The 14,518-nt window shown below is 41.0% G+C and overlaps 1 protein-coding gene across 12 annotated transcripts in view; it reads right to left on the bottom strand.

Moving 5' to 3' along the window:
- Positions 1-14,518, bottom strand: part of ESRRG (estrogen related receptor gamma) — a 389,904-nt gene that overhangs the window by 355,782 nt on the left and 19,604 nt on the right. The window contains exon 1 of one of the 12 annotated variants that reach the window (XM_068400618.1): positions 14,023-14,091. The exons of the other annotated variants lie outside the window; for them this stretch is intronic. The gene's annotated coding sequence lies outside the window, so the exon portion shown is untranslated. Of the gene's footprint in view, positions 1-14,022; positions 14,092-14,518 lie in introns of those variants that run through there. 12 annotated transcript variants of the gene reach the window in all.

Here is a 14,518-nt window from a genome sequence, read left to right as displayed (position 1 = left end):
TTTACAGCTGGAAAAAAACTAGTTCTTCAGACCTGCACACTGTATTCCAAAAGCTTTATTTAATTATCTGTTTGTTTACTCATAAGCAGTTGCTTTGGAAGAGCCCCCCAGTGAGTATATGGTGTGGGCTCTGCAGAGGGGTCAAGCACAAGATACAGACTGCGGACTACAGGTTTAACTTCAAAGAACATGCATACACAAAGGTATTTACGTGCCTAATTCCACTTATATCAACTCTCAGTGAAACTGATAGAGAGTAAGCACCTCTGAGGACACGATCCTTTGACATTAATACAGATTCCTCAGCTGGATCTAGGTCCGTGCTTCCTTGGAAAACAAAATAGCAGAAAATAAAAACCATTTTGCTCCATGGCCTCCTTATCCTCTCCTATATTGGAGTTTCTCTAAGGTTGACCATGGTTCCCAGTAGAGGACACAACAGCCAAACAGGCTGGTCTAATTAACCGGACTTTTTCATACTAATTAGTAACAACAAGAGCATAAAGCAATCAATAGGACACCTTATGCCACTACTGCTTAAGTCTGCTTTGACTACCTCTGGTTCAGCCATACCCTTGAAGCATATTTGGAAGGTTCTTCCTGCCACCCTCCCATGCAGCATCAATTTTTAGTGAGGATAATTTTTCCTATTATACTAGAAATTGGTAAGCAACATTGTTAATCTATGTCACGCAGCTAAAAATCAGGTGTAAAGTGCATATCGAGGAGCCAAAGGATTTTTTTAATAAAGTATTCTGATTACCTCTAACATGATAATATACTTGACCAATGAGTAACATAGTATGATATTCACCCTATGGCAAACAAGTTGCGTGCAGACTTGTGTAACACACACGTCCCACTCAAGCTCAAGGGGAACCATGCTCTGCTGCTTCACTGGATGTTCAGCAACTTATTCTAACTTTGTATGAAAAAACGCATGAGAATTGTTCAAAGCTGTGCCAGGAGAGATTCAGACTGGACATTAGGAAGCATTTCTTTACCGAGAAAGTGGTCAAACACTGGAACAGGCTTCCTAGAGAGGTGGTCGATGCCCCAAGCCTGTCAGTGTTTAAGAGGCATTCGGACAATGCCCTCAACAACCTGCTTTAATTTGGTCAGCCCTGAACTGGTCAGGCAGTTGGACTAGATGATGGTTGTAGGTCCCTTCCAACTGAAATAGTCTATTTTATTCTATTTTAATTATTCCAAAGTAATTTTAAACTCTTTCTGAATAACTTCTGAAGGACAGCTGGCAAGAAGGTAGTACATTCGAAGAAGAAATAAATACAGAAAACCTGTCAACCCTCTTCTCCAATTGAGAGACCAAACTGCTAAAATTAGTTCCTGGAATTTCTCCTTTGGGTGCCAGTTTGAATCTTGTTCCAACTGACCACTAACTAACAATCCTTCTAACTGAAATAATCCACAACTTGTCAATAAGACCTATTTGCTGATTAGGTGTATGCAACCCCCTCACAAAACATCACATATTTGTAACCTTATTTTTAAAAATGCACTTCTGTTCCAGTGTCCTGAAACTAACTGTACAAACACAAAGAACTCAGATGCCCTCTCAACCCCCACTGGAAGTGACAAGTGAGTCCTTCTAAAATTGCAGACACATGCTGTGAAGTGCAGGTGTTTGTAAACAAGTTTGGAAAAGTTTCTAATTATAAACCATAAGAGTTAAAATTAGAAGTCCAATCCGCTAGCTTTAAAAAAAGAAGTTCCAAAAGAGTTCATCTAAATGAGAGCAACCAGTGATGTTTAATTTAATCACAAGAGCAGAATTTCTGTGCAGAGCCGCATGCTGCTCTTCATCAAACTTTCCACTATGAGCACTATGAGTTACAGTACATTTCTCTAAAAAAAAAAAAAAAAAGGATTTTATAAGAATTTTAATTTGCTGTCATACTACAATACTGTATATTTGAATGTGCAATCTAAAAATACCTTATTCACAGGTCTCCTGTGTTTCATATAATTTAAAAGAAGAAAAAAAATGTTCCCAAAACTTCTGAATCTGTCTTGGCTGCCACCATCAAAGTTCAGCTTTTATGGGGAACTTCCCATGCTGACCTTCTGAGAACTCAAACCAAACTCTGCTTGAAGAAGCCTTAGTCTTCTAGATGAACTTCTCCCTGATAACCTCACCTACTGCAAAGCTTGGCTTACGCTGCCCTGGCACAAAGTGCTGAGGGATGAAACTGGGGAGGGCAAAAGTCATCCCAGAGCTCTGGCTGATGCAGATCTCGGGATGCTGTCACTGAACTGGTAGTGTCTCAGTCTTGCTTTCACCACTCTGGTGTGGAGGTCAGAAATGTAGCTCTAAGGAGCCCCATACTTTGACCGACACCTTAGAGATTGGAGGGAGGCTAATCTTGCAGTCCTTGTACACCCCAAATGGCATTCATAATGTACTATGATGAGACAGTGCAGGCAAAAAGATGGACTTTACCTCTGCAGAAGCTTTAGGAGAAAGCAGAGCCTGTGCCAGACTCAAGGGGAGAAAAAAAAGGTTAATACTGGAATCTCTTGATCTTCACATTATTTCTTAAGGGAAATATAACAGCACGTTTCAGCATGTCAGAATAGCTTCAACTGATTACAAGTGAGCAAACATGAAATAATTTCAGAGGGGCTTGACGTCGGCCTCGCTTCAATCAAGGGATAGTCTCTTTTTGCACTGTCCTGAAAAAGCTGGAACGGGAAATGGATTTAACAGCGAGCACCTGCTCCAGGAACAAGGTGGGACTGGCGCTGCCCAGCAGACATCCCTCTGTTCCCCACCTACAGCACAGGCAGGGGCTGTGAGGGGCAGGGGAACAACAGCTCTTCAGCCCCTACACTGCTGGCCTCCTCCTCCTCCACTGGGATGTTATATGACAGAGGAAAAGCCCAAACACATCCTTCTCAAAAACCAGGACAGAAAGTAAGTTGCCCTTGTCCGATCACACTGAGGGAGCTATTCCACATAATAACCACTATCTAACCCTTCTTTTTTCTTCCCTTCCTTTTCTTTTTCTTTTTAGTATTTGCTGTGTAAAAATAATAGCAGTTTCCACATTATTTCTGGACAGCATTTTGGAACTCACAGCCTTCAACAAACACGACTGCACCAGTTTAGTGCCTATCTCGTACCTAGCAAGCAACGGTGCTGCATAAGGATGAGAAAACAAACGTGCTTTCAAAACGGGAGCCTTGCAAGTGGCACTTCCTCTGCTGCAAACCACGGATATAACGTGGAATTGCTTATCACTTGAGCCAAACCCTTCTTTGTGTGTGTGTTACTGACATGAATAAGGGATGGAGAAGCCCAGTTCTCCACTTTGGTGAAGGGACCACAGTAAGTGGGAGCAGAGTGAGGGCACATCACACCTGCAGCTGGTGGTCGCTCCGCCTCTTCTCCTTGGCTTCGGTACCTCGTCCTCCCCTTTCCTGGCTGGTGCAGTGAGAGCTCCCTCTCCTGTTCCAGTCTAACCAATGTGAGACCCTGTCCTACTGGGAGCACGTCCTGAGTGAAGAGAGCAGGTTCAAAGGCAGACTTGGTGAGCTAGATTTCCTGCTACAAATGGGCACCAAAATCAATTCCCTGAGGGGAAAATAGTATAATCTTCCAATTAAAACGTATGTAAATCTATTTTTTATTAAACAGATATATGTGCACATGCACAGGTTTGTATACATATTCTGACACATATATACTATATATATATAGTGTGTATATTTATATGTGCACACACACATATAGCATTGCAAATCTTTAATGCTACTAATCACATTGCTATCTTAATTCAAAGTAAGTATAAAAATCATTAGTTTCTACAAGCTCATCCAACTTCTGAAGCATCTACTTTTCTGCATGTACCTATACTGTGTTCAGCTGGAAAAATGTTTTTTCCTAAATGGATACTTATTGGAGCTGTGTTTGCAAATTTAAAAACACCACCAAGCTTTTCACTGGGCATGTAAATATTTTAATTAACAATACATATGTATTTAGGAGATTCTGCAGCGAAGTCTAGATCAGATAGGGCAATTAACCCATTACATTTTTTCTAAAATAGTAGATAAAAGAAAACACATTTAGGAAATGCTTAATCAGACTTCAGCATTTGAGTGCTAAAATAATCTCAGATAGTGAATTATTTCTAATATTTTCTGCATGCTCAAAATGAAAGCATGAAGAGCAGTGCAATTGCATATATCTTCTACCAAAAATAGCTGAAAAATACTACAGAAGAGTGCCTGCTGGGTTGGTTATAAAAGTAAAGTATAATCCATTAATTGCTAATTAGAAGCATCAGAAGCAGGCTTTGCTGCAGTAAGAGCTGGCCCCTAAGTAGATGTTTCTGTAACCATTTAAAGGCACAGGGTTTCTCCAGTTGCTGAGAATGGAGCCTGGATGGTTTCAGCATAAAGGCCACGTGAAAACAGACTATGGCACTTGGCCATGTTACCCAGCTGTTTTCTAAATATGATGACAGGTGCCATTTTTTCCATTTGATCGTGGAACGTAATACATCTTCAAACAAATTTTCCCCAACTAGTCTGGTACAGTTACATTTCAGAGATTCAAATATAAGAACGTTTTTTTTCTCTGACAGACACATATTACAGAGTCTTTGGCAGATATTTCATTATCTGCCTTTTTCTCAAAGCTGAATTTTGGTTTATGTATTATTTTGCTTTTTATTGCTATTGTAGGAAGGAAAGAATACGTACTTGGGCAAAGGATTTAATTCTGATGGAATTTAAAAGAAGAAAAAAATGGGAAAAAAAAGCTACTACTTATAATTAGACTTAATAAATTTGCCTTGCAATAAGGAAAGATTCTCTTTCTCTCTGTCCACTACTTCCTAAAGGATGAGAAGTATTCTTGTAATTTCTCCTTTTCTTTATCTGCCTAACTACCTGGTCAAACCAAGCTCCTTTCCAACTACTGAAGGCTAAAAAGGCCTTTTGATCCAGTTGCCTATCAAAAGGTCTTAAGGGGTCAGGGCATAAAAAAAAAGTGAAGCTAAAAGAAATGACAGTACCACAGCTCCCTGCAGAAGTAGCCAAGACACAGAAAGTGGCAATTATGGACATGAGCAACAATGAGATGATGCCTTGAACTGGATGACAGGCTCCAAACCCCAGCCATGCTGGATGCCGAGCCAAAGGGATCTGGGCTTCCTCCAAGGCTTGAGTGGCCTCGAGCAGTGGGTGATGGCAGGACACAAGTCAGGCTGCATAACTTGAAGAATCAGGAAAAAAACAAGCAGATAACTAACTTCCCCCTGTTAAGAAAAGGAACATAGCTAACGAGGAGAAATAGTTCAGGTCAACATTTTGGGCTTTTCATCTGCATGGGTTGACCAGCTAGTAAACAAAGAAAGAAAGTTTGTGTGGGGCAGGAAATGAGGGCATTTAGGTTTTTTTCTTTCTGCCCTGTTTTCATCTACAAACACAGAAGAAACTTGTTTCTTTTAAAATGGTGAAATAGAGTCATCTATTAAGAAAAACTAAGATGGTAAAGAAGCATTTTCTGAAGTTAAACATCTAAGAAACAATAAAACTATAACTACAGTAGAAATAATAAAATGAAATTTAACTTAAACCAATGTCTTAAATATTTGTTAACCCTGGCAGCAGCTTCTGCAAGGCAGATGAGTAGATCTGTTTGCATTCTGTGTGTAAGAAAACAACCATAAAATGCCCCAAAGCCATGGGGGGAGTCAAAGATACAATTAGTAGTTCGGAAGTTATCTGATTCGGGTCACATGTTGTTCCAAAAACCATACCTAAATATAGCATGCAAGAGATATGCACAAAGAGCAATCCCATCATGGGAGCAAACTAAACTCTCCCAAAATTAATTAGGGTTATTTTGAGGCAACTAAAGGAAAGCGAGGAGGAAAAAATCAGCCCTTGCCCTGCCCAGTTCTGCAAGAGCAGATGTTGCTGGTACGGCCAAGCCCCAGTTTGCAGCCCAGGCACGTAGGGAGATGCTTCAGTTCCTGGGGGAAACCCCACATGGCACTAACATGAAAGGTGGGTGGCGGGCACAGTGCGGCTCTATTAAAGGAATATAGCTTGTTGGGGAAGAGGATGATCCTGCTGGTAAAGGGACTGGCAGGTAACGTAGGTGTAAATACCCAGGCAGGAAGCCAATATGTAAGCTTCTTCTGTAGCTGTTAACAGCATCCTTCTAACAGAGAAAACAAACGCCTTTTTGGTAAGGGAAGGTCCATGTAAATGATACCCTCAGCACAGACCAAGACTCTGGGAAATGCTAATGCTTCCCAAGGCAGAATGGAAAGAAAATTCCCCATTGGAAGCTGTTACCTCTGAAAGCCTCCACTAGGATTGCCCCTTGCCAGGGAGGAGGATTTTCTCACGAAATGCAGCCTATAGAGCTAATTCTAAGAGCCTTTCCTATGTTTAGGCATCAGGAGTAACCTCATGGAAAAGCGTACAAAAGATCCTCAAAAGGCAGCAGGAGCAGGAGAAAGAGAGGTGCACTCCTTGGGTCTCTCAAATTTCTTTTAGTCCTTCTCTGCAAAGCGGCAATGCTGTTTCCTACATTTCCTGATCACCAAATTGCTGTTTGGCTTCTGACCACCACTAGTCTAGAAGCTGATTTCAGCAAGCTGCCCCGGTAGGACAACACGCAGGACAACATCGATGTTACCTTAAAGACCAAGGCAAAGCTGAAGCAGGGGCTATGGAGAGCAAGGGGAGAGAGCAGGACAAACCTGAGGAGAGCCGGTGTTGTGAGGAGAGCTGCTGTCAGCGGGTAGAGAGCAGGCTCTCCAGCCCAAGCCGTGTAGCAGGTGCTCCAGAAGGCAGGTAACGAACAGTCTGAGTGTGTGTGGGACACAAACTGCAAATTTCGGCTTGAATGCTTCAGGCCATTAGCAGGTGCTTCAGGCAGTCATCCAAATCAAAGCAAGAAAGTGGAAAGAGCCAAATGCTGGTTAAAGAGGTTTGCAAACGCAAAAATCCCAGCGCGGGCAGATAAAACATTTCCCCGGTTCTGGGAGCAGGCTAGTAAGAAAAAAAAAAAGAAACAAACAAAAAGCATATGCAATTTTTGTAAAAAAGGCTGTGTTGGGGACTTTACTATCGTGTACTTAAGCCCCGAGATGCAAATGTTGGCTGGGATGCTGACATCAGCAGTTCTATGTCCTCAGGTGGTTAGAGACAAGACAGAAAAGAGCTGGCATTTGGGGAAAATAGAGGGCCCATTTGATAATGCTTCACTTGAGCGTGAGAGGGTTTTCCCTGTGGGTATTGTCCCAAAGAAAGCTCCAGGCAAGTTTAGACTGGTTCATTACTTGTCACATCCAGAAGGTGAGTCAGCTAATGATTACATTGACTTCCTTTTGACTTCAGTTTCACGTGTTTTCAGTCCAAGAACTGTGCTCTCATCAAGTCAAATACCACTCACAACAAACAGAAATACCGAGGGTAACTCCTTTTCAGTTGCTCATGCTACACTTATAGTTCTTTTATTTGTTAGGATTTCACTAGCAGTTTGCAAACCGTATTTTTGGTAGCTAATATACAGCACTTACAACCCGTGTTATGGGGGGGGTCACTTTTCTATATAAAAGTACAGGTCAGAGACCTGGCACTTGCTTTATTAGGACTAGTCTCCAAAGGGCCCAATATTGTGGTCTTGAAGGTTTCCTTATAAAAGCTCAATAACTACTTCCTCAAGAGTTAATTCCCTGAGGTCTCCTCAATCTGGAACACCACTACTTGGTTTAAGTTACCTTACACAAACGCAACAAATAGGACTGGCTACTCCAAACAGTTGTTGATGCAGACTAAGTGTATTGGCCAATGATAGTATATATTTAAATCAGATGGTCACTTGAACATTATTGGTAAAGTTCTCCTCTCTGAGGTTGCATCCTTTGCCAGAGGCTAGCAGGCTTGACAGAAGGAGAGAAACAAATTCCTTTCATCAGAGTAACATGAGTCAATATGTGGAAAGATACTTCCATCTGCTCTGTGTTTCTGGTGACATGACATTACCGTATAATTTGGTATACATTTCTAACAGAATAGATAAAACAAGATGGCTCAGCAACTATTGTTTATGTCCCACATCTATGGGAAGTTCTTTCCAACCATTTTCAACGTACAGCACTATATGAGCAGCTAAGGCTCGCAATGGAAATGCTGGAGGGAAAAACATGTTGCTGTTTATTTCAGAGAGTTATGGCACAGACAAACATCTATGGTGCACTTCTAAAAAGAAACACATTATATTTCTCAAAGTGCTCTCCAAAGAGGCACATTTGGTCAGCTACAGAAATCACCAAAGGAACATGCTGTGTCCAGCAATCCGCGGACGCACACAACTTACTAGACGTAATCCATCAGTAGAGTGGCCTGTGCTGTTTCTGCATTAATTTTGTGTCCCTGTCTGTTACCAGAGCCCTGGGACTTTCATGGTCTGTGGGCAGCAAATCAGCTGAGCCAAAAGGGAAGGTTCCACCTGACTAGGCCAGTAGGAGCTATATTAAGGTTGTCTCAGCTGGAGGTCATTCTGCATGTTTTGAAGGCTGCTTTCTTGGTAGTTGGTCAAGCAATTGGTGTCCAGAAATCAAGAACCTGATTTTTATAACACCCATAATTACAGAACACTTCTGAAGTGTAGACCCTACATATGTAAAGGTTTTAATTTCTAAAATGTTTGATCAAAGCCATTTCTTCCAGGGCCAAGCAGGCTCTTGGGTTTGTTAAGCAGTTGATTCATGTCTCATTCCTAGTAGCCTGCTGGTAGCCCAGCAGCCAAGAATTCATTTTCACAATTCCAAAACATTTTTTGATACTTCCTGACCAAATGGCTTTGCAGTGAAAATCGGTTTCTGCCACCATCTGTTGTTACATAGTTTGGAAGTGCTAGCATTATCCTTCAAGAGGGAAGAAGTTGGGGAGGACGCATGGCCAATCCCAACGGAATAGATATTCTTTTCCTTACTGTCACTTTATGGGGAAGGCTTGGCGTATTTCTCAGCTGCTGTGAAATCGTCATCAGCAGGATTCTTTACAAAGCTTAGTGGCATATGGAATATATTGCTCACTTCTTAGCACTATAAAACCAACCTTGCTGCATAACTGACCTAGGCAAAGAAAGCAGGTGCTTGATAAAAAAAAAAAATCCATCATGCATCAAGCCTCTATAGACTTTGTAGAAACTCTGGACAAGGATATTTTAAAGGCAATTATGTTTTCAAATTAACTAAATAATATTTCAGAGAAGCTCCTAGGCTTCAGCTGTGGTACAGTCCCTTAAAAATAAGCAGGTGAAATCACCATGTCACAGGATAACACCATATTCTGCCATTCACAAAAGCGATACATTCACATTCCACACTGAAGGGAAGCATCATCCCCTCTCTGTGAGACATTAAAGCTGCAAGGGGCCAGTCTCCATTTCTGATGCAACAGGAGACTATTTATTTAACATCAGTTTTAGGTCATCTCTTTTTGTCACAGCCTGGCCTTATTTTTACAGCTGTGGACTAGCCAAGAAGTAAATTAAACAAAACAATAATAATAATAATAAAAACCCCATGGCATTCTGGTGACCATACACACTGAATTACAAATACAGGGCTAGAATTGCAGGAGTTCAAGTTCTCACTACAGAAGACACCCAAAGAGCAACAAGAGAGAAATAAGCTTGTTGTATTTGCTTGACTCAAGTGCAAAGTAGTCAGCAGCATTTTCATATACTGCCAGAAAAAAAATAACTCTAAGAGAAACTATCAGAAAAGGGATTATGAAGAGATGTAGTTAATGTCCCCACTGCTACATATTTCACAGTGAATGTCCACTCAGCTATCCACACGCATACACGCACATACATATTCATGGTCATCTGTGTTCTGCTGTATCTAGGAGAGCGGCCACAGCAGGTGAAACCAAAGGGCCACTTACACTTACAGGCTTGTTTGGGACAGTGGCAAACAGCAAATGCTTAGTGAAGGTCATGGGGCAGGCATATAGTGACAATTCCCCAGACTAATCTTCCCAACATCCATCTATTTGTGGCTCAGAGACTTCCTTTAACACAATACATACAATTTTTCCAGATTAGCGATCCACTTTTAAAAATCTTCACTTGCAGTTACCGACTTTTTCTAGAGCAAGGTTCTCCAGCTACATTGTACGTTTCTTGTACCAAGCAAGCTATTACGTACTGATATGTAGAAATCCAGCCTGCTGCCTTCATCCCAAAGGAAAGGGCAAAACAAGTATTTGGGCAGCATGTGCTGCCTGAACTGCTATACAGGTCCTCTGTGCGTAGTCCAGCAGAGAAGAGAGGTCTGTTGCAGTCATTACATTGCACAGCAGGAAAGATCCTTCTGTGATGGTGGCAGTTTGGAAGTCCTGCCCTAGAGGTTATGTTTTTAAGTGGCACATATACTAATAAAGCCATAAATACAGATCTGTCATCGATGGGGCTCTGAAGCTATCCATTAGTCTCCTGTAGCTGCTTAGAGAGGACAGAGCGGCCTTTTAGCAGAACGGGATAGGAAGCACACTGCAGGACACCGAAGAAGCTACGTGGACAATCATGGGACAGTGGGTACCTGTCATCTCCCTGCAGTACATACTGAGAGGGTCAGTGCTCTTCCAGAGGTGTCCAAAAAACTAGTTGTTGTTCACGGTTCAACATGTTTGCTATTTACGCACCTCCTTACTGCACCAGTAGCTGCTGTATGCTTTACCACCCAATAACACGTGATTAAGCCAGGAAAAAAAAAAGAGGCCGAAGGCAAGAGCCAGTGTGCAAGAACAAAAAGCTCTCCTAGCAGTTTCACACACTATTCATGTAACACACAAACCAGAAAATAATACAGACTGAAGCCTACTGTCTAACTAAGCAGGGTTAAATAACGTTTAGCTTTTTTTATAATGCTTTTCATCCAGAAATCTCAAAATATTTTACAGAGCTGTGCAGACTGGGGAAGAACCAGAATGAGACCCACCCATTCACTCCCAGGCATTTGCTCTTTCCATCAGACTCCATCACTACCTCCAGGTATGAGCACACTTCTCTTATAGTTGACATGGAAAGATGCATACGTCATAAAAGGAATAGTTTTCCCTTAATTTTCTATACACTGATTGTTTTTAATACCTTGTTTCAAACACTCTGTGTTTAAAAATAATAGCTCACAATGCACCCTATGCTACTCTAGCTACTACTACAAGTAACACTTCATGTAAGATGCAATCTTCCTTTCAGTTACAGTAGGAAAGCAGACAATAATCAACCTATAAATGCCTCTTCTCAAAACTTATATTCTGTTCCATGTATAAAGGAAAAAATAGATTTAATGATCATCAAGACAAAATAAAAATTATTATGATAGAGGAAACCAAGAGAAAACCAAGAAGTTTGCTAGAAATAGGGAAAAGTCAACACTTTCCTCCAAAAGAGACAAGCTTGCAGAAATTATCACAGAAGTAGGGTTTCATAACAAAATTAAAATGGCCAGCATGGAATAAATAAAAATTTGGAAAGCTCGAAGTGTTACTTTCAGCATGACCTGTCAAAATCAGTATGGAGAGCAAAATGCATCAACAAAACATACCAATGTTCACCTGCACTCTCAGATCAGAAAACTGTCAACAAACAAGTTTTGATCCTTGCTACAAAAGTGGGAATCCACAGTAACACCTCAGAAGACACTGGATAAATTCCAGATTTACACCTATAAAAGCACATTTCTGATTTTTAAGTCTTTGTTGAATAAATTATATTTAGCATATATCAATGCCTATGGGCTTCTGAGCAAGAGAGGTAGCTAATATAAAACTGTGTATGGAAAAAGAACACTTGTCAAAGCTACTTTTTTCTTTTAAGGTTTGCAATGAAAAAGATATTGTTCAGAACAAAAAGGAAAAAATCTACCAAAATTTTATCTCCATTCTCTCCAGTTAGACCTGCTGGCTAATGAGTGAGTTTGCATAAACTCAGTTCAAAGGAGACATAAATAGCAGCTTTTTAAGCTAATGATTTTCACCACAGGCCATCTAAAATAGGCCTTAAGAGTGGCCCTAAAACAGATCCCCTCTGTGTTCACCTAAGTTCGTTTATTTTTGTTTTGCTCCATGTTAATGTATATATACATCCTGTGTTTTCAGCTTGTCTTTTCAGCCCGCTCCCACCCTCCACGCTCCCAAACTGTCAGACAGACTCCAGGGACAGGAATTAAAAATGACCACGTTTAAAAACTGTACCTCCCTGCACAACAGACTTTACAGAGCAGAAAGATTAAAAAGCTGAAAAGTTCCCCACGGTCTTTGCCTACAAAAGCCCACAGCTTGCCAACAGCAGGCCATATTTTAGTGTCAAAGAACAGGGCACCGGCTTGTGTATCTGTGCCATGGAAGTGCTGGGGTAATCCTGCCTCGTTACATTTCAGATCACACTGTTTGTGGAAAAAGTCAACAACACTGGGATGCTCAAAAACACTCTGTAGTATTACACAGAGGATGCAAGATGCTTGCTGAGAAATAGTGCTGACAGCAGAATACGGTTGATTCAGCATGAGTGATAAAAGCTTATTTTTGGTTGGGTCAGGCAGTATTTGATTAAAATAAGATTAAATCCTCATCAGACTTGCTTAAAAACCATTTTACACCTATCCCATCAGGCTGCATCATTCCCCATCTTACAATATTTCCCACCATTGAAAAGAAAGGGGTAAGTTTCTGTTCATCAAATGAGCAAAGAGGCAGGGAAAGTCCTTGAAAAGGGTAATGCAAGGAAGTAGAAGGAAGGATTTGGTCAACAGGCAACCAAACAGAAGCCTTCTGCTATTTCCCACTGAGATGTAACAGTATCTGGGTTATAGATATGTTTGTCAAACATATCTATAGCAGGGATAATTAAGTTAGTGCAGCAAACTAGGTGCATGCTTTGAAGTGTTTATGCAGTTGCTATACTAACCTTTCTTTCACCTGGTAGGTTAAGCTCACCATCTCCTCACACGTATTTGCAGACTCATGACCTATCCTCTGTCGTCATTATCACATCATTTCTGATAGCTGAACATCTTGGAAATGATATTCAAAGGTTTTGTTATAAATAAAGGAGACTAACAGAAGCCTAAATACAGACTTCTGTCACAGAGGAATAACCACCTGGAATTTCATATGGCTCCTTTCTGTCAAGGAGTTCACATACTTTACAAACAAATAAATATTCCTACAAGGTAGATATTTTTCGAGGCCTCTTACAATTAGCATTCAAAATCTTGATCCTCAGTTTCCTGTAACTGGAAAAACTGGGAAAAAAACATTCTTGCCCTGCTTTGCAAAACGCCCCACAGACATTTCAATTTCTATGCTGGTATCACTCAAAATAACAGGGTCAAAATATAAAATAGAAAGCTTTAAAATCCCTGTCTTCAGAAGTATTTTTTTGTTCCGTAATATTACTAGCAGTGATACCTTTCCTGTAAAGATCAAACCTAATGTGATGGTGAGGATTCTGCTGAAGTCTGTAGCGAGGTTTCTGTCACTGATGAGAAAAGCACCGCAGGAGTATACAGAACCTACGATATGAAGACTGATTCCCACTGATCTCAGCAAAGCCAAGACTTTATCCTGTATGCTTTTCCATACAGCTGAAGAATGATTTCATATGCAAAGATCCTCACTTACCTACATCCTCCTGTAAATCAGAGTTCTCTGCTGCCTGCTCTTCACCCAACCCAATAGGGGCCTATCGCCAGTCTCACCTTTTCTGCATTAGATTTCTATGGCAAAAAAATAGTATTACCTTTCCTTACATCAGCACATTTCTAACCAGGATAGGACCCTGCACACACAAAACGGTTGCAAGACAATGACTTGTAGCCCAATGGACTGATCGGCGCATACAGTCCTGAACTTCACTCCACACAGAAGTATCCAGCATTCACTTCTGAGCAAGGGACACAATTATGATAAAGACAGCATATGCTCTTGTGCCTTCTTTATTACACAATTTCTACTTACTCTGTCAGAGACACCTGCGTTTTGCGTATTTATGGATCTGAGAAATCCTAGTTCAGACATGAGCACAGTTGACAGGGCGAGACTTGTGGTGTCCGTCCTGTGGGAACATACGGGCCTTCATATTCCAGCAACGTCAGCCAGACACATACGTTTTAACCTATTCACTTGGCAAAAAAGAAAAAACATCCTCTTGTTGCATTTTGGTTTTGTACCTTTGCCTTTATTACCAAGTTAATCCTCAGTTATGGTTATTGTCCCCAGTATTTAATTTCACAGGACACAACCTGGCTGGCTGAAGTCATATCTACATTTTATATGAGGGCAAAAAAATCGCACCTGTAGTCCTTTACCTGTACCCATAAAACAATCCATAAAAATGCCTTAAAAAGAGTCCAGCAGCAGACTTACCTCCTGTACCTCAGCTGCTCTCAGAGAGACAAAGCAAATAAGCAGGACAAGGCTCAGAAGCTTGCCCCGAAAATAAGACCTCTTGCTT

The sequence above is a fragment of the Nyctibius grandis genome, chromosome 1, assembly GCF_013368605.1.
Source record: "Nyctibius grandis isolate bNycGra1 chromosome 1, bNycGra1.pri, whole genome shotgun sequence".
NCBI classification, from domain to species: domain Eukaryota; kingdom Metazoa; phylum Chordata; class Aves; order Nyctibiiformes; family Nyctibiidae; genus Nyctibius; species Nyctibius grandis.
The sequence above is the reverse complement of the archived record's forward strand: the minus strand, read 5'-3'. Positions and strand labels throughout refer to the sequence as shown.